This window comes from Lygodium microphyllum, chromosome 15, assembly GCF_053477565.2.
Source record: "Lygodium microphyllum isolate KBCC chromosome 15, Lygodium_microphyllum_v1.1.10, whole genome shotgun sequence".
Classification (NCBI taxonomy): Eukaryota; Viridiplantae; Streptophyta; class Polypodiopsida; order Schizaeales; family Lygodiaceae; genus Lygodium; species Lygodium microphyllum.
Window position 1 is genome coordinate 61,566,630 of NC_141149.1, and position 26,815 is coordinate 61,593,444.

Sequence of the window (26,815 nt, forward strand, 5' to 3'; positions counted from 1 at the left end):
AACTAAAAGTAATTTATAAAATTCGTATTATAAAATGTCAAATATACATACAAACTCTTTTATGCATTAAACTTATTAAATTTCATCTATACACATACTTGGTACTAATTGAACCTCACAAAGTTTGAAGTTCAAATCAAACCTCTCTTTCTCTCTCTCTTCTCACCCCTCCCTCTCTCAAATTTTTTCACTTTCCTCTCTCCCTTGATTTCTTTTCTTTCCTCTCCCTTCCCATCTCTCTCTCTCAAGTCTTTTTCTCTTGCTCTCTTTCTCTTCTCACCTCTCTCTTTTATTCCTCTCTCTCTTTCATCCTCTTTCTCTCTTCTCTTTTCCTTCCCCCTCTCTCTCCTCTTTTTTCTGTCTTTCTCTTCCCTCTTTTTTCTTTTTCTATCCCCTCTTCTTTTGTTCTTTTATCTCTCCTACTTTTTTCCTCTCTCTCTCTCTCTCTATTGTTTACTTGCCCTCCAAATCTATCTCTCTCTCTCTCTCTCTCTGTTCTTTTATTTTTTTCTCTTCTCACCCCGTCTCTTTTTTTCTCTCCTCTTTTCCCCTCTTCTTTTTCTTCTTCTTCTTCTTCTTCTCTCTCTCTCTCTACTTTGTTAATTTTCTCTCTCCTCTTTCCCCCCTCTCTCCCCTCTTTTTTCTTTTCTTTTCTTCTTCTCTCTATCTCTCATAAATTTTCTCCCTCTCTCTTCCCTCTTTTTTCTCTCTCCTCTTTTTTCTTTTTTTTTCTCTCTCTCTTTTCCTAGTTTATTCCTTCTCTCTTTACTTATCTCTCTCCTCTTTTTTAATCTCTCTCTTCTTGCCTTTTATAAATTTCTCTTTGTATTCATGTTCTCTCTTCTTCTTCTTCTTCTGTCTCTCTCTCTACTCTTTTTTCCTTTTTTTCTTTCCTCTCTCTATAATTCTCTCTATCCGTGTTTCCTCTCTCTCTCTCTCTCTCTCTCTCTCTCTCTCTCTCTCTCTCTCTCCTTCTTCTTCTTCTATCTCTCAAAGTATGTGAAAAAAAGTAAAATAAAAAAGGCTTTTAAAATATTTAATTACAAATAGATAAATTAAAAATATTTAATTAAAACAATAAAAATAAAGAGAAGTTTAGATTAAAAAGTTTAATTTAACTAAAAGAGGGGGAGAGAGAGAGAGAGAGAGAGAGAGAGAGAGAGAGAGAGAGAGAGAGAAACTTTTGATTAAAAAAGGGAGAGAAAGAGACGCTTTTTTAAAGTTTGATTTAATTAAAAAGGAGAGAGAGAGAGAGAGAGAGAGAGACTACACGTGAGAGAGATGGAAGGTTTGATTAAAAAGGGGAGGGGAAAGAGAGAGGGAGAGACTACACTGAGAGAGAGGAGGCTTTAACTAAAAAAGGGAGGTTTGTCAAGGGGGTGCGAGCATAAGATAAAACATTATTAAAGTTTCATGGGTTTGGGAAGCAAGGGAGATATTCACATAAAAAATAGAATATTATTAAATAATATTTTAAGAACGTTATCAACATAGCGTCATTGGTTGGGGGAGGAGCATGGTGGTATTATCACATCGCATGCATATGCAAGTACAATATGTGACATGATAAATAATGCTCAATACACTTCAATGTTTCATGTTTGATTGCTCTCATGATAAATAATATTCAATAAATAATTATTTGATTAGAGGTTATAGGGTTGCATCATGTTATCCATTTATAATACACACGTGTGCCTATGCATTCATTGTACACATATATATACATAAAGAGATTCCACAACAATACCTACATATGAAGGCCCATACATGTCCAAACACAATAGGATGCACATGCAAGTACAATAAACCTAAAAAAGTTAAAATGCTTGGCAGTGCTTTAGGTTGGTAGTGTTGTGGGCTAGTGGCCAACTACATTTCTGGTTGGCTGAGGGCTTGATATGCAAACAGGAGTAGCTACTTGGCAAGAGGTGGTATTTGGAGAGGGCACCAGCTAAATTGATTAGCTCCAAAGGGGCCCAAGGAGGGGGGGAGGTGTGATGCACCTGCATTCATTACTCACTCAGCACGGCACCAAAAAAGGTAACACGATATGTGAGAGCAAGGTATACTCTTGTATTATTCAATCAAAAAAGTGGTACAACATAGGCACATCCCAGGACTACACCCTCGTGATGCGGCACATAAGAGGGTTCACCATTGGGTATAGGGAATCACACGTAGAGTGGAAACCAAGCAGGGCTCAGAGTCACTACTACTCCCTATATAGGTGTTTTTGGTGATAACGCCATGGTATAGCTACAAAGCCCTTACACACACCCCCGTTTACTGGATTGTTGTCCTCAGCAATCTAAGGGTAGTGTTTATTGGACTCATTCGGGGTCTTAATACAACTTTTGCTAACAAGCTGGCCAGTGTCTACCAGTTTAGGACTTAGTGAGACATTCATGGGGTCTTAACACAGTCTATACTATCAAACTGGTTAGTGTCTGCCGCACTGGGACTTGGGGGTCTTAACACAGTTTTTTCTAGCAAGTTGGTCAGCGTCTGCCCATCTAGACTTGGTAGGGGCTCTTTTGGGTTTATTGTTTGGATTACCATGCGAGTCCACCCTCGACTCAAGTATATTTTGAGGAGTGAAGGCGTTACAGGGCCTATGATTGAGGTCCGTTTGTTTGGGAAGGCTCAAGGGCCATTAGAAGAATTAGTGGGATTCTCCTTGAGCCAGATGGTGAAGTCATCTTTGCCACGTTCACACACCTCCGCTTTTGAAATCCAATTGGCTTCCTTGAGAGAATGCTCGCACCACTTGGTGAGATACTCAGGGTATCCTTTTTGTTCCCGGTGTTGGAGGAATGCTTCTACTTCGAAGGGGCCATTTGAATGGAGCATTGATACATGTTGCCCCCATTGGTTGTTGGGATAGAACCTGTGTAGAAGACGATCATGAAAAGCATTATGAAACACAGATACTTTCTGGTAGGTCAAGTTTGTAGGTAACTTTGTTTAGCACTTGAGTGATGTGATAGGGTCCATAGTAGTGGTGATTGAACTTGGGGCTCATATTCTTGGGGAGTGACATATTCTTAGAGCTGACTAGGACCATTAGGACCATGTCGCCTTTAGTGAAAAGTACGGCCTTTCTCTTTTTGTTGGCTTGCTCTGTCATAGTGATTTTGCCTTGTTCGAGGCTGGCTGACGCATTCCAGTCTCTCCATTCTTTCAAGAATTCCTCTACATCTTGATCTTCAGCTTTGGCCGCTCTAGATCCTAAGGCAAGGGGGGTGATGACTTCTTTTCTTGTGGCCAATTCAAAGGGTGTGTAACCTGTGGGAGAGTGGATGGAGCTGTTGTAGTGGAATTCCAGCACATCGAGATACAAGGCCCAATCCTTTTGGTCCACTTGGTTGAGATAATCTTCAATGCCTCGGTTGACCCATTCTATTTGCCCATCTGTCTTAGGGTGGAAGGATAATGAGAATCGCTATCTGACACTATGGCTAAGGGTAGGCCATGTAGCCTGAACACATGTGTAAAGAAGAGGCAGGCTACCTCTTTGGCATTCAATGGTGGTTTGGCAGGGATGAAGTGGGCTTTCTTGGAGAAATAGTCCACCACTACAAAGATGATGGTGTATCCATGGGATTCGAGGAGCTCCACAATGAAATCCATGCTGATTACATCCCATGGCGGCTAGGTACGGGAAGCAAGCCTGCTGGCTTAGAGCATGGTGCCTTCACAAGTTGACAAGTAGGACATGTTCTGATGTAGTCAATGACTTCTTCTTTCATGTTGGGCCAAAAGAATTGCTTCCTAAGGGTCTCCAGTGTTTTGCTTTGTCCTTTGTGTCCTCCTAGTTTTTCGTCATGTATTTCATGTAAGATGAGTTTCTTCAATTCCACATTGTTGGGGATATACAATCTCTTTCATACAAATAGGATTCCCTCCTCGAGCGTATACATTCCATGCGGTGTTTTGTCAACTTCCACATCTTGTATAATTTTGTGCATGTCTTGGTCCTGTTCCAAGGCTTCCTTTACTAATTCGATGAATTTGCTACTAACCACACTAATGGCTTTCAAATTAGCTTTACGACTCAAGGCATCTGTTATCTTGTTGGTGGAGCCTGGCTTGTGTTTTATCTCCAAGTCAAATTTGGCTAGGAATTCTAGCCAGCGAGCTTGTTTGGTCAATAGCTTGGGTTGGGATTGAAAGTACTTGAGGGAGATGTTGTTGGTGAAGACTACTGTGTGTTTGTCTTGAACATAATGCTTCCATTTTCTAATGCAGTGGATGATTGCGAGCATTTACTTCTCATGTGTGCTCCACCTAGTTTTAGCATCTGTGAACTTCTTGGATTCATAAGCTATGGGGTGGCCTTCTTGCACCAGTATACCCCCAATGCCATAATTGGATGCATCTATGGTGATCTCAAAGGGCTTGGTGAAGTTAAGTACTTTCAAGACAGGGGTTTGACTCATGCATTTCTTCATCTATTCAAAAGCATCATGTTGCTCGTGACCCCATGTAAAGGTGCTATCTTCTTTGGTGAGGTGGGATAGTGGTGTGGTGATGAGGCTATAATCCTTGATGAACCTTCTACAAAATAATGTGAAGCCAAGGAACTCCTATACTTCCCTTATAGTCTTCAGTACATGCCATTTTTGGATAGCTTCTACTTTTTTGGGGTCCACTTTGATACCAACTGCTCCTACAATGAAGCCTAGGAATTCTAACTCTTTTACTGCAAACTCACATTCTTTTGGTTTGGCATATAGCTTATGTTACCACAGCTTCTCAAAAACTAAGCGTAAGTGCTAGTTGTGTTCCTCTAGGGTTTTGATATAGACTAGTAGATCATCAATGTCGATAATAATAAAGACATCTATCTCGAGTCTAAAGACTCCATCCATGAGGCCACAAAATGTGCCTTAGTTTGAACCTTAATACTAACCATTCAAAACTACTATATTGAGTATAGAAAGTTGTTTTGGGGATATCTTCTTCTGCTATGCGAATCTGGTGGTATCCTGACCTAAGGTCTATGCAACTAAAGTACTTGGCTTCGTGTAGCTTATCTAAGAGGTCCTCCACTAGGGGCATGGGATATTTTTTTAAAATGGTGATTTTATTAAGGGCCCTATAACCTACACATAGTCTAAGCCCCCCATCCTTCTTCTTAACAAATAACACTAGGGCACCAAAGGGGATTTGATGGGTGGGTGAAACCTTGTTCTTCTAATTCATGCAGCTACTTCTTCAATTCCATGAGTTCTATGTGACTCATATGATAAGGGTCTCTGGCTAGTAGGGCAGATAAGTTCAATTTTGTGATCCACATCCCTTTTGGGTGGTAGGCCCTTGGGTAGCTCTGCTGGCATTATATCTTTGAAGTCCTCAAGTATTTCTGCCACTTCTATGATGTTGGTTTGGGGTTTGGGCTTCTTGGTGACCTCCTACTCAATGGGTTGAATCATACATAGGTAAACCATGTCTCCTTGCTTAACTTATTTCTCCACTTGCTTGGCACTGCACGTCATGATGCGTGGCCTAATAGGATTCACTTGACATGGTGTTGCTTGGGTTGGTACTCTTGGTTGATTTGGGCTTGGCTTCATTGTTTGGCAAGAAACTCCAGGCCTAGTCTACTTCATTTGCACTTTGATCGGTATCCTGCCTCTAGTGACTGCATTCTTTCACAAGGTACTCTGACGCCTTCTCCTTCCATATCAAGCATCATCTCATTAACTCTCTTTCCAAACATTGCAATGACATATTTATCATAGAATTCCAAGCCTAGGATAACTTCAAAATCATCCACGGGGATTACTAAGAAGTTGAGTTTTTCTTTCCATTTCTCAAGTTCTACTTGTACTACAAAGACCTGTTTCACTTCCTTGGCCTCTCCTTGTACAAATGTTACTATTAATCCTTCTGGAGCCTTAGAAAATTTCAATCCATGTTTGGCTGTGCATTGCCGTGTGATAAAGTTGTGGGTGGCCCTTGTGTCCACCATAATAGCTTGATTCCCTTCTCTCACTTTGCCTTTGATGTATAGTGGTGGCTGCTGCTACGCGGGCCGCCATGCATTGGCGTCACGTAAGTACTGACTGTCCCCACTCTTGGTTAGTCCATTTTTTCATCACTTCCGCTTGGGATTTCTTGGATGCGCGGGGATTGTGGTTCCTCTCCTCCATACGCACTAGTGGCGGTCACCCTCGACCAACTCGATGAGGCTATGTCTTCCATGGGGCATTTGTTTTGATAGTGTGGTCCTCCACATTTGAAACATATGATCCCCGTGGTTGGGCTTGCGGGTCTCCACCATGATGTGTTTGATCCTGTGGGACCATATGACGCACTTGGAGTTGGCCTTTAGTGGTTATTCTCCCATCTTCCAACTACTCCTCTTGGTACTAATGTAGATTGTGACGTGGTTGGTGTTATGCTGGAGGTCTGGCTCCGCATCTCTGTGAATGGGCCTCTAGGAGCATTGGGTCTTAGGGTCTATGAATTGTTGTTGAGGTTGGTGTTGAATCTATTCTGGTTTCCCTGGGCCATCCTCCTGCCTTCCAAATTCACTAGCCTTTCAACCATTCTCATGGCCTCGACTAAGCTCATTGGCTCTTGCCTCTCTACGTCTCTTCTGGTCCCATTCTTGGATTCCAAATAAGAATCCATGCAATTTGGTGTCAGTGTCCATGTTGGGTATTTGTAGCATGAGTTACTTGTATTTGTTGACATACTCTTTCATCTTCCCTTTCATTTGCTTGAGGTTTCTCCATTCATCTCTGACTTTAAATTTTTCCATCTTTGGAATGAAGTAATCTCCGAGTTCCTCTTGGAGTTCTTCCCATGAAAAGCTAGTGTGTCCATGCTCCTTTTCCAATAGGTACCAACTAGCAACGTCCTCCAAGTAGATGGTTTGGGCTGGGGCATCTTGAGTTTTTCATAGTCGTCTTTTGAGCTGTCACTATCATCCTCTTCTCTATGGTTGTGTTTCTTTTCCTTCTTCTTACTTCGGGCTTCTACTACCTTCTCCTTGTCTTTTCTTGTATCTTGTGCCCTCCTAGAAGTCTCCTCTCTCCCCAATCTATCCATCTCCTCTTGTATTTTCTACCTTTTCTCCTCTTCTTGTTGTTGTAACACCCATTCTCTATATCCCTACTGCTCCACTTCTAATTTTCTTCTCCTTTCCTCTTTCTCTTCCTTCATTTGCATGTTCCTTAAAATTGACTCCAACATGCCTGACATGCCCTCCAACTACCTCTCCAATCTAACTACCTTCTCCTCTTGGGCTACTCTCCATTATTTCCCTCTACTCTTCTTCCTCTTTTCCATTGTTGGGATGGGTACATTCTCTTTATTGTCCTCCATGTGGTGGGGGGGGGGGGAGGGGGGTTTGTCAATGCAGGGAAGCCACGTTTTTCCTTTAGGTAGTGGTTGTGCTATGGGGAAGCTGCATCACATCTTCAAATGGTGGGTGGTGTCGGGGCGCTATCGCAATGCATAGGGTTGTAGGTCACCACAGGGGTTTGGCAAGAAAACTGGATAAGATAGATGGAGATGTGTCTTCAAGAGATACGTAGATTACATTGAGTGTTTAAATGTTCAAGAAGTACTTCATGGTCAATCACATGGGGTTTAAGAGAAATAATGTATGTGGTTTCAAGAGCTTAGACTTCGGAGATGGTAGGGATATGAGAAGGTTTGAAGGTTTCAAGTCAAGTCCTTGAATATGTTAATAGAGCTTCCAATTGCATGCTCTCAGTAAAGAACACAAGAGTATTATCTCATAAGTCCCGTCTCAAAACAAGATTATTTTTCTTGATTGTGAGAGAAATCACAAATTATGAAATCAAGTACAATATGCTGTAATGTATCATAAAAAACTTTGCTTCCCATCATTCATACATGATGTCATAGAATGAATCAACTTTGCATGGCTACATTCAATGTAGACTGAAGGGGAAAAAAGCTTATGAGTCAATTACAAGGTTTGTAGGGCAAAGAGACTTGCTTCAAGAGAGCTCCAAATAGAGATCCTATTAAGGACAAGATACCATAGCCAAGAAATAAAGAGATAAAGTTACTCTTAATTCAACTCAAAGCATCTATGAATGGTCTAGAAACATTGCCCTATCATAGGGGTACATAATACTTGCATATTTTAACAATATGTCTTTTGTAGAGCAAGAAATGAATTAAAAGAACTCTGTTGTAGCTAAATCTTTGAATATGGTTGAAGATATCAACCCCAAATCAGCCCAAATATCTTCTAGAATTCACCTCTAATGAAAACATAAACTTCCCCTAACACGGGGTGCATAGAACATCCAAATACAAGTGTCTATCATAGCATATGAAGCAAAAGAGAAGAAAAAGGACTTGCTGTCCACAAATTCATTGTGTGGGCTGCCTATTTCATCCCATATACAAGGCTTCTATCTTCCAATAAGACACTTTGATGTAGTACAAAAACAACCCTATAATCAGGAGCATGTAATAAGCAAAAGGTAGCTTGCAATAGGTATGTAGAAGTAGGAGACAATAAGAAAATTATATTGCCCTTGTCAACCCTATTATTGGCTTCTTATTTCAGCCCAAGCATGTACATAGAGCAATCAAGATGCTCTCTTGATATCCCTTCCACAATGTTTATGCAATATCAATTTGCATCAAGCATATTAATGTCAAGTAAGACTAATCATTGATCATGAATTATAAAAAAGAGAAGGATAAGTGTTGCTGTCCACAATTATTTAATTGGGCTGAAATATTCAGCCCACTTTCTTCACATAAAAAAGTCAAGAAGGATTCTTGACACACCTTTCTTCAAGCTTCTACAATGGTAGCTTGCAGTAAGATCTCAAGAGCAAGAGTGAGCCCTTGTGACAAGACTAAGCAAGAATGCAAGAAGATGAACTTAAGCTCTTTAGATTACAGGTTTGGAAGGATAAAAAATAGTCCTTATTTAACTCTTGAAGGACTCAAGAGAGTGAATTTGATGCCTCTCTTGTCAAGGGAGATCGGACTCAGCATAGAAGAATACATAGGCCAAGAATAAACCTTCTTTAAGAATCATAAGAGTCCCCCCATGAGTATGGGATGTTGCCTTTAAATACACAGTTCATCCCTATTCTACATAGCCAAGAGTGGCCTTCCCTTTTCGTCAGTGCATGGGAAGAGTAGCACTTGCATGTCAAGTGGAGTCTTCTGCTGCTACTTGTGGTTGCATGGCTTTCTCTCCCTTTGTTGTGGCAGTGAAGAAGCTCTTTTCTCCCCCAACTAGAATGCGCCCTGTTCAGTCTGAGATCTACCCACAAAATGCGGCGCAGATAACGCTGCCCTTCTTGTCTTCTTTCTTGATTATGTCTCATTAGTTATACAAGTAAGGTATTAAGACATATACAACGTCCTATGCTTAGTCAACCTAGGTAACTTCGTCTCCCTTGTGACTTGGCTTGTGAATACACTTAAAACTTTGAATATCATAAGTACACAACCATATCATTGGCTCCTCAAAAATGTAACCCAAGGGAACCTACCAAGTCAACTATTCATGTTCATATTTCTTCTTGTTTAATGCTCCATGACTTACAAAACTTGTAGCAATTTCATGTAAGTAATGCAAGGAAATTTAAAAGTAGGTAACCACAATCATTCATCTTGTCAAGGACCCATGATAAATTTATTATATTTTAAGGCAAAGAACCCCTATCTTTATTGCACCATGCCATATGCTGGTGGACTTAGATTTTTAAGATTTATTGTACTAGGCAAGTCTCTATGTAACATGTCTAGATTTCAAGTGACTAAGTGTTATATGTAAAGGATAAAAGTTTTATGTTTAGACCATGGGCAAAGAATCCCATGACATCACTATGCCGGGGTGTTACACCGGGATTGATGCGATGGAGGTCGATGCAATGAGGGTCATTGCAAAGGGGGTTGACACAATGTGGGTCGACGCAATGTGGGGTGTTGCGACGTGGGGTGAAATGATGTGGGTCATTTCGGCTATTTCTCTTTGAGGCGCTAGATCTTCTCTCCTACTTCTATGAGCACTCCTTCACTTGGAGCAAGAGTTGCTCTGATACCAAGTGTGATGCACTTGTACTTGTTACTCACTAAACACGGTAGAAAAAGACAACATGATATGTGAGAGCAAGGTATACTCTTGTATTATTCAATCAAAGAAACTGTACAATATAGGCACATCCTAGGACTATACACCCTTCGTGATACCGCACATAAGAGGGTTCACCATTGGGTATAGGGAATCACACGTAGAGTGGAAACCAAGTAGGGCTCAGAGTCACTACTACTCCCTATATAGGTGTTTCTAGTGATAACGTAATGGTATATTTACAAAGCCCTTACAAAGGGAGGGGGGTAAATGCGAACACATGCGTCGAGGTGGTGGTAGAGGCACCATGGTTGTAGGGGGCACATGGGTCAAGGGAGGGGGGACAAGAGCATGGTGACAAGTGGGCATCATGCCGAGGAGGGGGGTAGCATCGGTGGCTAGCAGGTGGTTGGGCAAGCATGAGGGGGGAGCATGGTGGTTGATGGGCAGCCCTATCTCTGTTATGAATCCTTCAAGAAACTCAAAATGGAAGGGAAGCCTTAAGGATACTCATGATAAGATTGAGTAGGCCCCTCTTAGATTAAGCAATTGTTGACAGGGTTTTCAAGAGAAGCATAAGATCGATGACCTATGCAATTTCATTAGGGGAATGTCCTCCATGATGGCGCAAGTAAAAGAGAAGAACAAGAACCAGTCTATGAGGACCTACAGAAGCTCTTCTTTTGAACATTCTGGGAGGATTTAAAATCTTGAACATGATCTTTCCCGTTTGCAATGGCGGATTCAATCAATAATCTCACCGGCTGCAAGATGAGCAAGAATCAAATATCTATAGGACCAATAATGACGGATTTAGTCAGCAGGCTCACCGGCTACAAGAAGAACAGAAAATCAAAGATTTACATGACCACTGCCACCACATGAAGAAGAACAAATGGGAGGTGGATTCACCTCAATCGGTGCACCAAAATAGTAGGCGCTGTCATAGCCAGAGCACTGTTAAAGTAGGTCACAGCCATCATAATAGTAGCAGAGATTGTAGTAATAGTAGTAATGATAGGAAGAGAAGAGGGACCAAGGTGTTAGAGATGCGGGATCTAGAGCATGGCAAACTGCGGAAGCTATGGAGGATGGAAGATGAAGAGAGAACCCATGATGACATTGACAAAGAAGACAACTGTTATTACACAAGTGAATCAGGTTCTAAGATTGAGACTTGGACTCATAAAGACATTCTTGTGTAGTATTGACAATGACACAGACACTTGATAAAAAGAGACAAGTACTATTGTATTATCATCATATGAAAGTGATAGTTCAAGTACATCATTATATAGAGTTCTTTGGTAGCACTTAACATCCACTGTGCATATGGGATTTTGTCTCTCTTCTTAGAATGGACTGCATCTTCCTAGCCTAGTTGTTCCATACAAAGGGGCATACATAGGGTGTGATTGGCAGATTCTCAACACCAGGGCACCTAGTGCTGCATCGTTTATGCCACCAGCACTGGCTCCTTGCCTGCCACCACCATTGACAACTACACCTACAACTTAATGCACTTCTTTTGCCTTCCATTGGATGGTAGCTTCATATTTCTTTAATAATCATCTAAGTCTTAGGTATGTGCTTCTTTGTGGTCTAGGAATATCTAATCCTGCCAACCACATTTTGAATCAAACCCTCCAAGAATGGTTATAACCATACTCCATGTGTCAAGTAAAATGAGGTTTTGACAAGCATTCAAGTCATTGATGTAAGAAAAAGAAGATATGCAAGGAAATCCACCATTGAAGCTCTCAACAAAAAGTTTGAGAGAGATGAGGAAGAAGAAGAATATGGACCCTACTTTCAAAAAGTAGAGGTAACTTTAGTCTCCTCTAGTCTCCCATAGCTCTCCTTCTAACAAATGTCCTTGAAAATAAGCCAAAATTTGATGACAGCCTACTAAAATAGATGGATCCGCCATTATCCATTGGTTCATGCGAAGAACCTCCATCTTCATTACAATTTGTGATAGATCTCCATGTCTAACTATGGTTATGGAAGAACTAACTCCTCTGACTAAATTTTAACTACAGTTTCCACTCCCTAGTCATTGTAACTAGATCTAATGCAAGAAAATGACTTCTAACAGGATCTAAACTTTTGCTCTGGTACCAATGTAAAGAAGGCCTATTCTACCATGGAAATCAACAAGAAAAATAATGAACTGAACTAAGAAAATAACAGGAAATAATTTGAAATGCCTCAATCATGGCCATGCAATGAACATCTTCCATTATACCATAGCACCACATGTAGCCATGGAGGAAGTTGAAATCAAAATACAAGAAAACAAAGCTTGATACTCATCCCAAGATGGTGATGGACAAGAGATCTCCCAAAAGTAGTGTAAGTTCCAAAAAGATGCCTACATTAGCACTTCTTGCCTTTTTATAGTAAATCCTAGTACCATCATAGCTAAGGTATTTACATGGTTTATTTTGGTAAAGGTAAGTGAACTAATGTGGCTAATTTGCTTCATTACACAAATAATGGTACCTGACCACATCGAAAGTGTGTCCTCACTTTGTATCTTGATAAAGAGATATAGCAAATGCACAATACTACAACAAAATAGTGAATGTAGGGGAGTACATGGATACAATGTGTGAAAACCAATAACCGAGCATCCTGACAAACAACCCTCCTTGCTTCCATATTGGAATAGAGAGATTGAGGGCCCGAGATTTAGAAAAAATGTGAAAAAGGGTAGAAAGTCACGAAAATAACACTAAGAGTGCATAATAATCAAGATGCAAGATCTAGTAAAAAAAGCATATAAGGAACTTGCCACATATTTTTATACACTAGGGGGCCAACTTGACATGTGGACGATTGTAAAAAACCTTAGCCAATGATAGGATGCCATGTGTCACAAACTACCCCAACTATATAAGATGGGCCCTGGCTTACGTGGCCCATTTTAGCTAATATGCAATGACAAGAAAGTCATTTTTGAGATCCTCCTCCTCCTATTGATCATGCTATTTCATCCATTATATTACCAAGATATACGACGCGATTGGTTGATTAGAAAAAGATCGATTGTGTCTTCTTGTGCTATATCATTTTTCCCTCACTCTCTACCTTGAAGTGCCAACGATACAATGCGATCATTTGATTTTAAAGATCTCCACTGTTTGTCCTAGTGTCATATCATTTTTCCCTTGCTCTCTACCTTGCAGTGCCTCTTGTACCCACTGGTAGTACGGCACAATTCTTCAATTGTGAAGGGACCCACTATAAGTCCTCCACCTTTGTTGTGACACTACGCGTCTACCATTGCAAACCTAAGGGTGGATTTTTCTGCCAAAATTTTGGACTCTTAAGTCGGTGTCATTATGAGTTTATTTTCCGTTGTGTGTTTGCATTTGCATGACGCACAAGCACATGTAGTTAGGCTAGGCACAATTTCTTCAATGCATTCATAATTTTTTGTGTGGGAGCATCGCTCGATTGATTGCATAGCATGGATTCTAATCACAAACAACATGAGTGTTTGGGCACGAAGTTCCATTACATAGCATAATCTTGATAGGACAAATTGCATGAAAAACAGGTTCATAGGAAGAGAATGCATGTTTTGAAGACTCCAAGGTTGTGTACTCCATAATGAAGTTTATGAAAGAAGGCATATGGAGAATTATGAGTAAGTGGGAATACACAAGGGATGGCTTAATCCAATGTGATGGCAATTCTTGTATGAGATATGGATGTTGTTTAAAGGACTCTCACTAAGATGAGATGAAATATTCTACAATGCTCTACTTGGATTGCTATAACTTGAAATGATGACACACATCGGGTGTGGTTGAATGATTCTTTCAATTGCATCTACGTGTCCTTAATGAAGCTAAAAGATTTCTATCAAAGAAGAAGAAGAGGGAAAAACCTTGATGAGAGGAGGTTGAAAGACTTGATCAACTACCCCATTTCTTTGTGGACTGAGAAGAACACCACAAAACATGTGTTGGACGATGAAGATGAAGAAGAGAATGGATAACTAATGGATCAGAAAGAACACTTTAAGTGTATGGAGATGGCTTTGAGTTTTGACTTTAAGTTTACCGGTTACCATTTCAATAGTTGCTTCAGTAGGATGATCTCAATGGAATTAAACAATTCACGTTTCTAGCATGGATCAAACAGAAGGCCTTTGTGTCTTTTCTTTTGAACAAGCAATGCATAGATTGTTAGCATTCATCAAATGCATTAACACAAAGAAAGAGAAAGAATTTAACATCTAAGGTTTTATTCACCATTTACTTGTGGATGAAGGGAAGTAGAATTATGGAGGGTTGAAGGCATAACGATAATATGACATGGGAAAAAGCTTAATTGACGATAGTGCTCAAAATAGAATGCGGCAAGACATCATCATCATTGACGTTAAAGAGCAAAGCTTTTCTGAAGCTTTTTGATGTTTTTCCAAGGTAACTTTTGTTGAGGGTGGCGCTATTGATAAAGCTGGTCTGTGAGTTTAAAAGAAGGGGGAACGCAATGCTCTGGGAGAGAGGGTTGAGAAGGAGACCAACAGTTGAAGAAGATGAATTCGAAGGTGACGATCATCAGCGAACACAATTGTCAAGTGGACGGTAGGCAATCGGCACGAGAGGACGAGTGCAACTAGGAGGCGAACGAAGAAGATCAAGAAAATGGAGCTTGCAACGATGATGAAGAGCCAGGTCTCCTATGAAGTCGCCCTTCTGGCTACGGTTGAATGCATCTCTATTGGAGCCATGTTGACACATGCCGTCTATCGGCCTCACGCCACATGCTCGCTCATCAAGAAGAAGAATTCATGAGTTCAGGAACGCAGTCTCTGACTATGGATTCTAGGGAGATGGTGCGATACGTCTATGATTACTGAAAATACCATCTTCAACAATGTTTGGAGGAATCCAAGTGCTAGAAGAGGACACTGCTGCAATGGAGGGTGACGGAAGAGGCGAGAGAAGGACAAAAAGAAGGAAGTTGATGGAGAAGCTGACGATGATTGTCTGACTTGCAGAAGATGAGTGAAGGGGAAAAGAGAAGACAATGACAGCATTATCGGCAAAGAACTGGAGGCGGATGCTGCTGCTAAAGGAAAATCGTGACTACAACTTCGGCAGATGTCTGGAGCTGCTGAAGGTTGACGAAGATGACAAACCTGCAGTGTTCACGTGAAGAGGGATTCTTGATGCAGTTCTGACTATAGCGAGAAGGGGCTAATCAACCTGATGATTAGAAGCTCGCTTCCTCAACAACCGAGAAGACTAAACAAACAAAACGATAGTCTGCGAAGACACATGAATTATGAAGAGGCTGACGCTAGTGTATTATGGGCTATAATTACTTGTGATTGATGCCATGACAAAGATGAAAAAGTTGCAACATTCGTATTGTATTGCAACCCTGGCGAGTGGCCAGGACTTGTTAGTTTCCTTCTCTCTCGCGCGCAGATCTGACTGTGTGATCTGACCATCGACTCTGGACCTAGAAAAGAAGAAGAGTGCGTGGCTAAATTAAGCCATTATTGTTCATCCAACTGAAATATCATCTGTATACAATTTTTTTTGGAACTCTCATGTTTTTGAAGAGGCTGGCTCTTCATGTTTCTCTTCATCCTATCATCATCAAGGAGTCAAAGCAAACTAGAACCCACTATTTGAGAATATGTTCTATTTCTATCCTTTTTTGAATACTTGATATGTATTACTTGAATTGAGCTCTATCATCTTGTAGCCCTATACATGCCTCTATCTTGAACTCCTTATATCGAAGCTTGTTCAAGCTCATCCATAACATAAGAAGAGTTCAGAGTTGGTTTAAAATTCATAATATTTTGCTTATTTTCCCATCTCGCAAAGCATCCCTGCTGCGAGCGACTATCACAAACCCCCCGCGCGAATTCCATGCTATACCTGGTGAACCGAACATGAAAGCATCGCTTCTGATTGTCGAGATGGGAGACTCTTCGAATACTCCACCCATATCATCATCAAGTGATTCTTCCTTTTCAACTGATGAGATAAAGAATTTATTACAAACTCTTTCTTTGCCTATCATGATGCAAATCAGCAGATGCAGTTATCTATGTAGCAGTAGTAGCAATTACGTCACAATAATTGGATCAACAATGAATGCTACATCAAGAACAAGAGCATACACATGGAGTAACCAAAGCAATTGAGGCCGTGGTAAGTGAGAGTAAATTATTTGATGGCTAGAATGTTTCAGCTTATCTTAAAACATTTGAAAGCCAGATACACTTCTTTGGAGTTCCTACCAATTGGAGCAACTATTTTCTATGGCTTGTTATGCCTGCTTTGCGGGTTAGAGTGACTAATTTATTTATGCAAGATTCAAACTAGAATGTCTTCAAGAAGGCACTAAAAAATGAATGTTTTCTGGAGGATTATGGTATTTCTACATAGAAGACATTCAGAGTGTGGGTCTATCAGCCCAACAAAGGACTTGTTGCTTCCGAGTTATTGCGCAAGTTTGAAGAACATTACAACCAATTGGATGCACTTGAGCAAAGAGCCCTAAAATTGGAGAAAGTGGAGTTATTCTTGTAGGCGGCTGATCTTGCACTTTAGGATGAGTTGGGAGAGCTTCTTGAAGACCATTCATAGCCTATGGGATTGAAGACGGATTGGCAAGATGCTATTGATGCAGTTTCCATATTGACGAAGAGGCAGAGATGGAAGGCTCATTTACAAAATGGTATGCAAACACCTCTAGTGATGTCTTCTCCTACCTCCACTTCTTCTAATTCTCTTGTTGCTCCTTCCACTTCTTCTTCTACTTCTCATCCCATGTCCATGCCTACTTCTATGCCTATGCCTACTCCTGCTTCGGTTGTTAGAACACCTACTAAACCAACTGTCGAAGACATGGTGGAAGAAATTTCAAAGAACTTGAAAGATCTTCAAATAAAGATGGCCAAAAGAGAACAACAACCACTCATCCCAACTCTAATTTCTGCCTCATCCTCTTCTACTCCTATGAATTCTTCGAGAAATGATCGTGTTCGTCTTTGTATATGGTACGATAGTCCAAACCATGAGTGGAAGGACTTTCAAGACTTTGAAGAGGAAAAAAGACTGAAATTGGTGGTGTGGAAGGACATAATGATATGTTTCCGAAATATAGAGAAACCGCTTAATACAAATTTTGGCAAAGGAGGTATGAAGAAATTATTGGAGGAATCTCTCTTACGTTCTTCTTCTGTGAAGCAAGAGATGGCAAGAGAAGCTGCTGCCTATGGTATTCAATTGGAGCAATTGTTGAAAGATTATGGTCCTATGCACTTTATGCAGAAAAGAAAGGTAAATCTTCATCATCTGAACTTTCATTCATAGGAGATGCAATTAGAAAAGGGACCGGATGGAATGATCACGTAGATGTCTTTTCTATCTATGCTTATATTGCAAAATATCAAGGATTTGAAGCACTTATTGAAGAAAAGCGCAAAAGAGATAATGATCAACCTGAAGGATCAAAGAAGGCAACTAGGAGGAGTGAGCCAGCTCATCAGCCTTCTTCTTCAAGACGGGAGCAAAGTATGGCCGACATACAGAAGCCAAAATTACAAGAAGAGCAGAAGACCCCAAAGACAAAGGATTCAAAGCTGAAAAAACAACTTGGATTCAAGTTGTTATCCGACTTCGAGACATCCATAGACTTGAAAAAGGTACTTGAGGATCAAATTCTTAATTGCAAAATTGAATTTACACTTGGAAAAGTCTTGGGGATTTCCAAAAGAGAGTTTCATGATGTTATTATTGATATCATAAAAATAAAATGGAAAATTATTGAAGAGCCTTGAACGCAGGATATGATCCATTGAGAGGCTTTAGCTGTTGTTGAAGCTATTCTCTATGGGTTGCAGATTGATGAGGTTGATTCTTAAGATGATACTATTTTGGAGTCTACGGATGGAGCTCTATGTATGCAGTCCAAGAAGTCTATTCATCCTTTACTTCAGCCCATATACAGTATGATGAGAGCAAAGCTGCGCCTAGATTGGTGCCTTGTAGCCATTTTTATCAAAGTCACTAGGCTCGTACGACTACAGAAACTATCGACAAGCTTGATGAGACGAATAAGACTCCTTGTGTTGCTCTTTTGGATCATGGTTCCGAGATTGATGCAATTGTGTGAAGTTTATATGATATTGGTAGATGGCCAGTTGATGTGGATCATGGTTGACACATGCGTGCGGCCAATAACACTGCAGGAGATTTATATATTGCTTGTCCAAGTCTGAAGATTTCTATTAGAGATACAGGTGAGTCTTATCATTTCATTGTACAAAACTCTTGTTCTTATCTTATTATTTTGGGGTAGCCATTTATTGCTGAGTCTCGAATGGAGACTAGAGTTTTGGACAATGGGTCTGCCTATGCACAGATCTGAAGCAAGGATGGGAAGAGAGCTATTCAGTTCATGACCGTTTGTATCAATCATCAACAAAATAAGGATTCTTTGAGGGATTCCCCTCTTCTAGCAAGAGAGCCGGATTTTGCTAGGTATTAATGTCTTGTGAGACAATGGTGGTACGAGTCATGGAAAACTATCGCCTCCTAGTGTAGCGGCAATTTTTCCTCATGTGTTTATGATGTATCCACTAAAAGTACTTTCTGTTTTTAGCATATTTCTGATATGCCTATAGTTGCCAGACAGTATGTAAAAAGAAAAGAAAAAGAATTGATGATTGCAGGTATTTTGCAAGAAGAAGACCAGATAGATGGTCTTTATGATGGCCTTTCATGTTCAGATACCATGGAAGAACTTTCGGTATTGCAAAATGCTAATAATCAGGAGTTATCATATGTCTTATAGGTCCATTCTTTGGCAATGTATTGTGAAATTGTTGATTTCATGCTTCAAAAGAATTTGGGTGCTGAGGATTCTCAACAAAAAGTATTCCTTGCTGACATATTTTAGCATAAAAATTTGGGTGTTGCTGTTTCAGTAAAATTTGTGTTTACCAGGGCATTTTCATCGAGGGGTGAAATTTGCAGGTTGTAGCAATGAAGCTAGAGTTCAGAAAAAATATAAGACAGTTGAAAAGAAGGTTTAGACCAGTTGTAGGACCGCTACCTTTGGACAGTGATGAGATGATTAGGAGAGCTGCTATGCAACCTCCTTTGTGAGATCCTGCATGTATCGACATAAGTTTTCAGCTGAGACATTGAAAGAAATGAAGATTGTGACCAAAGAATTCCTACTTCCAAAAGAGGTAAGATGTTTTGGAGAGACGTTATGCAGACATTAAAAAGCTTTTGCTTTCTTTTCACATGAGATTGGTGATCCTAGAGTTGTGACACCTATGGTAATTTTTACCATTCCGCATGTCTCTTGGAATCTATGACCTATTCCTATACCAAGGGTTCACTTGCCCAAATTGGTACAACTTTTGAATGAGTGGATCAAGATGGGGATTCTAGAGCCATCTTCAGCTCCATATTCCAACAGATGGTTCACAATTCCTAAGAAGAATGGGACACTCAGATTCATACAGGACCTACAGCTTGTAAACAAGGTCACTATTCAAAATGTTGGTACTGGACCTATTGTGGATGAGTTTGCTCAAGATTTTGCTAGACATGCTATCTATTCACTCAGGGATCTTTATTCTGGATATGATCACTTCCAGCTTGCCCTTGAAAGCAGAGATTTGACTACAATGAAGAGACCTCTAGGCCTTGTCCGAATGTGTATACTTCCGCAAGGAGCTACTAATTCGGTTGCTCATATGATGAATGGGATGAACAAGGTTCTACGAGATTTTATTCCTAAGCTTACTATGCCTTTCATTGATGACTTACCTATCAAGGGTTGTTTGGAAGAAGGTAAAGATGATTCTTTAGATGACCATGGATGTAGATTCTTTGTGGCTTCACATATTAGAGATGTTGAGAGGATTCTTTGCAGACTGAAAGAAGTGAATTGGACATTGTCAGGATTGAAGTCTATTTTTGGCGCTAAAGAAGTTTTGATTGTTGGTGATATGTGTGGATATTATGGCATGAAGCCTTCTCTTGCGAAGGTTGATGCCATAGAAAAGATTGCGGAGACTTGTAGGTTTCTTGGAGCTTGTGTATTCTATCTTATTTGGATTCCTCATTTTGCTCATATTGCAGATGATCTCTATGAGCTCTTGAGGAAAGGGCAATGCTTTTCTTGGGAGATAAAACATACTAAAGCCATGCAGAAATTGAAGAAATTATTGAGAGCTACTCCGATTCTTCGAAATGCAAATTATGAGTGTGGGAGACCTATTGTTCTTACTATTGATACCAGTCCTATCGGCATTGGATGGGCTATTGGCCAAGATGATGCAGATGGGAATAGGTATGCTATTCGATTTGGGACAAAAGTCCTAAACGAGTGACAATGAAGGTATCCACAAGTTAAAAGAGAGCTCTTGGGAGTTATCACAGCTCTCAAGAATGGCATAGAGTACTTCATTGGTGCTGCTGTGGTGGTCGAGACTGATTGTTTGCCTCTTCTAGGTATGATCATGAGTTGTTCTACTCCAGATATTGCCATGCTTAGGTGGATTGGATACATAAAATCCATGAATCTTGAGTTTAGGCACATAGCAGGTAAAGACAACCTTGTAGCTGATATGCTTTTACAAGCAAGGTATGAAGATATGGATTTTTCTTGTATTGATGATGCTGATGATGGGGCTAATCTTTCAGCCATGCATGCTGATCATATTTTTCATGTGTCTTCTTTGGAAATCTTTGATGAGATTTTGTATACATGAGAGTATTTGCAGATTGGTTGTTATTTGAGTACTACGTCTAGACAGGATGGATAGATTGATGTAGAGACTTCAAGAAGATTAGAAAAAAAGCTTATGCTTTCTTCTTGTGAAGTGGGCTACTTTGGAAGCATCCACGAAAGCCAGGAGGATAGTCATTGAGAGTTATTTGTGATAGAGCTTCACAGGAGTGTATCACGAAAGAATTTCATGAAAGTCTTTGAGCTGGGCATCGAGTTGTTTGGGCGATCTATGAGAAGATCAAAGAGCACTATTGGTGGAGAGGCATGTATAGAGATATCTCACAGTTTATTGAAACATGCCCTGATTGTCAATTGTTCTCTTCAGTGAGGCATAGAGATGAGCTTCATCCTACTTACTCGTTACAAATGGGTTCTTGATTTGATTACTATGCCTGTTGTTTATGGCAGATGCGCTGCATTGTTCTGGCGTGAGAAGATCTCGCAAATCAAGTGGAAGGAAGAGCATTACGAATGAAATCTACTTCAGTGGTTTGTAAGTTTATTTTGGAAGATTTTATTTGCAGGTATGGATGTATTGGGAAAGTTACTTCAAATAGAGGTGATTTGGATGCTGATGAGGCTAGATAGTTTTTCTCTTGCCTTAGCATTAAACTTGCTTTGATTTTAGCATATAATCTAGAAGGCAACGGAAAGAGAAAAAGAGGCCATCCACCGATTGTGAAAGCCTTGGCCAAAGCATGCGGTGGACAAATTCGGGAGTGGCCTAGGATTTTGCCTTATGCCTTTTGGGCTGATCGCACTACTCATAGTGTGACTACACGATATATGCCAGCTGAGTTGATATATGGACAAAAGCCAATCATACCTATATAGATTTGCACTTACTTGGAGTGCTTTATCATGGCAGCAAGAAGAGATGACTAGAGGAGATCTTTTGGCTCTTCATATTTGTCAGTTGGAGAGAAGACCTGAAGATATTGAGAGAGCAATTCAAAAGCTCAAAGAGGCCAGAATTTGTAACAAAGACAACTTTGATAGCAGACACAGATTGAGGCCTAAAGAGATTAAAGGAGGAGATTGGGTGTTGGTCTATGACAGCAGTCTAGACAACCAGTATGGTGCTATTTGCAAGGTTTCCAGATGATGGTTTGGGCCTTATTTGGTGCAGCATGTCCATGGTAATGCTACATATTCCTTAGAAGAGCTTGATGGTGCCTTGCAGATTCTGATTGTAGGGAAGAGAATCAAACTATTCAAGAGAAGAGATGATACAGCCTATGTAGTCGAGGAGTTGGATGATGCAATTTATGATGGACTTGAGCCCAAAGAGGATGAAGATGAAGATGTGGGCATTAAAGATGCTTTTGCAGAAGATGAAGAGATTGCATTGATTGTCAAGCTTGGTGGTGATAAGGACGGGTAGTTGTGGCCCATCCAGAGTATGTGTAGGTTTGGAGGGGGCGGATGTTGTGACGCTGCGCGTCTACCACTGCAAATGTGAGGGTGGAATTTTCTGCCAAAAATTTGGACTCTTAATTCAACGTCATTAAGAGTTTATTTTCTATTGTGTGTTTGTATTTGCATGACGCACAAGCACATGTAGTTAGGCTAGGCACAATTTCTTCAATGCATTCATAAATTTTTGTGTGGGAGCATTGCTCGATTGATTGCATAGCATGGATTCTAATCACAAACAGCATGAGTGTTTGGGCACAAAGTTTTGTTACATAGCATAATCTTGATAGGAAAAATTGCATGAAAAACAGGTTCATAGGAAGAGAATGCATGTTTTGAAGACTCCAAGGGTGTGTACTCCATAATGGAGTTTATGAAAGAAGGCATATGGAGAATTATGAGTAAGTGGGAATACACAAGGGATGGCTTAATCCAATGTGATGGCAATTCTTGTATGAGATATGGATGTTGTTTAAAGTACTCTCACTGAGATGAGAATAAATATTCTACGATGCTCTACTTAGATTGCTATAATTTGAAACAATGACACACATCGGAAGTGGTTGAATGATTCTCTCAATTGTATCTACATGTCCTTAACGAAGCTAAAAGGATTCTATCAAAGAAGAAGAAGAGGGAAAAACCTTGATAAGAGGAGGTTGAAAGACTTGATCAACTGCCCCATTTCTTTGTGGACTGAGAAGACCACCACAAAACATGTGTTGGACAATGAAGATGAAGAAGAGAATGGATAAGTAATGGATCAGAAAGAACACTTTAAGTGTATGGAGATGGCTTTGAGTTTTGACTTTAAGTTTACCGGTTACCATTTCAATAGTTGCTTCAGTAGGATGATCTCAATGGAATTAAAACAATTCAAACAGAAGGCCTTTGTGTCTTTTCTTTTGAACAAGCAAAGCATAAATTGTTAGCATTCATGGGATGCATTAACACAAAGAAAGAGAAAGAAATTAACATCTAAGGTTTTATTCATCATTTACTTGTGGATGAAGGGAAGCAGAATTATGGAGGGTTGAAGGCATTACGATAATATGATATGGAAAAAAGCTTAATTGACGATAGTGCTCAAAATAGAATGCGGCAAGACATCATCACCATTGACGTTAAAGAACAACGCTTTTCTGAAGCTTTTTGATGTTTTTTTGGGGTAAGCTTTGTTGAGGGTGGCGCTATTGATAAAGGTGGTCTATGAATTTAAAAGAAGGGGGAACGCAATGCTCTAGGAGAGAGGGTGGAGAAGAAGACGAACAAGTGAAGAAGACGAAGTTCAAACGTGACGATCATCAGCGAACACAATACTCAGGCAGATGGCAGGCAATCGGCACGAGAGGACGACTACAACCAGGAGGCGAACGAAGAAGATCAAGACGATGGAGCTTGTAATGGGTCTGCTATGAAGTCGCCCTTCTGGCTATAGTTGAATGCGTCTCTGTCGGAGCCATGTTGACACATGCCATCTAGCAGTCTCACGCCACATGCTCGCTCATCAAGAAGAAGAATTCATGAGCTTAGGAGCGCAGTCTCTGACTGTGGATTCCAGGGAGATGGTGCGATATGTGTATAACTACTGAAAATACCATCTTCAACAATGTTTGGAGGAATCCAAGCGCTAGAAGAGGGCGCTGCTACAACGGAGGGTGACGAAAGAGGCAAGGGAAGGATGAAAAGGAGGAAGTCGACGGAGAAGCTGACGATGATCATCTGACTTGCAGAAGATGAGTGAAGGGGAAAATAGAAGACGACGACAGCATTATCGGCAAAGAACTGGAGGTGGATGCTGCTGCTGAAGGGAAATTGTGACTGCAACTTCGGCAAATGTCTAGAGCTGCTGAAGGCTAACGAAGATGACAAACCTGCGGTGTTCGCATGAAGAGGGATTCCTAATGCAGTTCTGACTATAGCGAGAAGGGGCTAACCAACCTGGTGATGAGAAGCTCGCTTCATCGACAACCAAGAAGACTAAACAAACAAAACGATAGTCTGCGAAGACACATGAATTATGAAGAGGCTGAAGCTAGTGTATCGTGGGCTATAATTACTTGTGATTGATGCCATGACAAAGATGAAAAATTTGCAACATTCGTATTGTATTGCAACCCTAGCGAGTGGCCAGGACTTGTTAGTTTCCTTCTCTCTCATGCGCAGATCTGAATGTGTCCGACCATCAACTCTGGACCTAGAAAAGAAGAAGAGTGCATGGTTGCATTAAGCCATTATTGTTCATCCAACTAGAATATCATTTGTATACAGTTTTTTTTGGAACTCTCATGTTTCTAAAGAGGCTGGCTCTTTATGTTCCTCTTTGTCCTATCATCATCAAGGAGTCACAGCAAACTAGAACCCACTATTTGAGAATATGTTCTATTTCTATCCTTTTCCGAATACTTGATATGTATTACTTGAATTGAGCTCTATTATCTTGTAGCCATATACATGCTTCTATCTTGAACTCCTTATATCGAAGCTTGTTCAAGCTCATCCATGACATAAAGAAGAGTCGAGAGTTGGTTTAAAATTCATAATCTTTTGCTTCTTCTCCCATCTTGCAAAGCGTCCCTGCGGCAAGTGACTATCATGAACCCCCTGCGTGAATTCTATGCGACACCCTATCATTTTGTCCTTGCCCTTTGCCTCAAAGGGCCTCTTGTACCTAAGGATATCGTGAGATTGTTTAATTGTGAAGGGATCCACTATATATCCTTGCACCATATCCTCTTCACTCAGTGTATTGACACTCAGATATTCTTTGTTTCTTAGAACTATTATTTTCTATCAAGTCAATGGCAAGGAAAAAGTAGACAACAAGGAAAGTTTATATAGACAACAAGGTTTTAGAGGTTGTTGCCCTTGAGATCTCCCCTACTCTTGGTTTTGTCCAATGTCCAACTATGCAATCAATGTAGTGCAAAGAGACTGTGTCTTCTCCCCCTGCTTAAGGAAAGCTAATAACACCCCCTTTGGTGGGTGATGACCAACCCTATGATCTTGGTGAATAGTCCTCTCCTCTAATTGGAAAGTTTTCAACCTCCCCTATGGCACCTGATCATCCAGTTGATCAAGTTGGACTGTAACATTCCGTTTTACTAAATGCATGAACCTTACATTCCGTTTTACTAAACGCATGAACCTTACATTCCGTGTTACTAAACGCATGAACCTGTCTCAATTGAATCTAAAACAAAAATGGGAGAAATGGAAAAAAAAAATTATTTTTATTATTTCCCCCTTATCCCTCCAGTCGACTGACGAGCTGGAGGGGGAGGGGAATAGAAGGAGCTATTAAGCTCCTTGGTGGAGCCTTATGGAGGGAGGGGGACCATGCGTGATGACACACCGGGAGGAAAGATCCCCCTCCCCTCCACTATTTAAACGAGGGGGGGCCGCTGGTAAAAAAGGAGAGAGGCTGGAGTCGTGAGAGAAAAAAACGAAGGCTGCTGCCGCCACTTTGCCATCAGGTGATGCCATCGTTTAGAGGGAGGGAGAAGGTCGTGTAGTGTTGCGTGGAGGTAAGGAGCCGGAGGCTGGATCTGCTGCGCCGTCGCCAACAAGCTTCGCCAACCCCTCTTCTTCCTCCACGTGTTAGAAATCACGAGCCCAGAAGACTTTGGAAGCTTCTAAAGCCCCCTTAGGTAGCCCTCCCTTCCTGTGGGCTCCCATAAGCCCTTCCAAGGTTTATAACCCCCCCCTCCCCCCCCCCCCCCCCCCCCCCCCCCCCCCCCCCCGCTCGATTTAAGCCCCCATTTCTAAAGGTTCCATCTAAGCCCCTTTGTTCCCCCTCCACGGGTTTAATTCCTCCCCCTAAAACCCCTTTTGTTGCCCCTCCCCCGGGTTTAATCCCTCTAAAGTATTTTTTTTCCTTTCCGCCCCCTCCCCACCCCCGTTTTAAACCCCCCCTAGGATTAGTAAATTCCCTTTTCCCCTTAAGCCCTTCCCTTAGACTTTGGGAACCTACCCCTGGTTTTAATTCCCCTAAGACCTTTTCCACCCCCTTATAACCTTTTTAACCCTTCTTCAACCCCCTCATAACTCTCATTTTCCCACAACTCCCTAAGCTTTCTTCCTAATTCCCCGTATCCCCATTATTATTCCCCCCCCTCGGAACCTAACCATCATCATGGCCTCGGATGGTACCCCGTAAGGGAAAAATAGCCGTGAGATAAAAGATAGGGAGGGAAAGAAAAGGGGAGTTAAAAGGAGTGAAGGAGGAAGAGTGGGAAAAAGACAAAAGAAAGGGAAAGAAGGAGAAGACGGTGGAATTCCAGAAGAAAGAGGAAAAGGCTATCTCTCATTCGAACTACGATGCCGCCGAAGAAAGTCCAAGGTGTAGCTGTGGGAGGGTCATCCCCCGGTATCCATGTGGATATCTCACCTCAAAGCCAGGTTTTTCTTCTTGGCATTAATTTGGTTTTAAGTCGATCATGCAAAGAAAAATTGTTAAGTACAGGATATATTTGTTCAAGTTATTTGTAACGAAGGAGTTTAACTTATGAATGA